Here is a 613-nt window from a genome sequence, read left to right as displayed (position 1 = left end):
ATCTTTAGCATATCTTAGCGTATCTCCGATATGACACGATACCCTCCAATATGACACGATACCCTCCGATATGTATCCTAAATTTAGCCACCGATACCGATACTTTAATCCTTGGGCATAACACTCCGGATGCACCTCTCCACTTCATCCATCCTATTTTAAATCTCTGTGTAATATTATCCTCTATTTCTCCTTTAATTATGATTGAGCCGAGATACCTAAAAATAATCACTTTGTGGAATTTCCCTCTCATCATTGTCACAACCTCATTATACGCCCTATTAATAAGTTACACACTATATACTTTGTTATGTGCCAAAAGATAAGGGCTTAAAGTTGATCCTTAATGTAACCTAATTGTAATTGGGAATTCACTACCCTATTCCCCCAGTTCTTACACTAGTCACAATAGCATTATAAACATAGTTGTCAAGGTGTCGCCTAGGCGGCGCCTTGGCGTCCCGGCGGTAAATCATAGCCATGGCAGTACAACGACTAATGGTTGCACACTTGGCGGTCGCCTTGGAGGGATAGGCGACGCCTTGGCGTCGCCATGGACGCCATACCACGTTTTAGTACCTAGGCGGTCGATTTTTTTTTTTTTTACTAACAA

This window comes from Macadamia integrifolia, unplaced genomic scaffold (genome assembly GCF_013358625.1).
Source record: "Macadamia integrifolia cultivar HAES 741 unplaced genomic scaffold, SCU_Mint_v3 scaffold542, whole genome shotgun sequence".
Taxonomy (NCBI): Eukaryota; Viridiplantae; Streptophyta; class Magnoliopsida; order Proteales; family Proteaceae; genus Macadamia; species Macadamia integrifolia.
The sequence above is the reverse complement of the archived record's forward strand: the minus strand, read 5'-3'. Positions refer to the sequence as shown.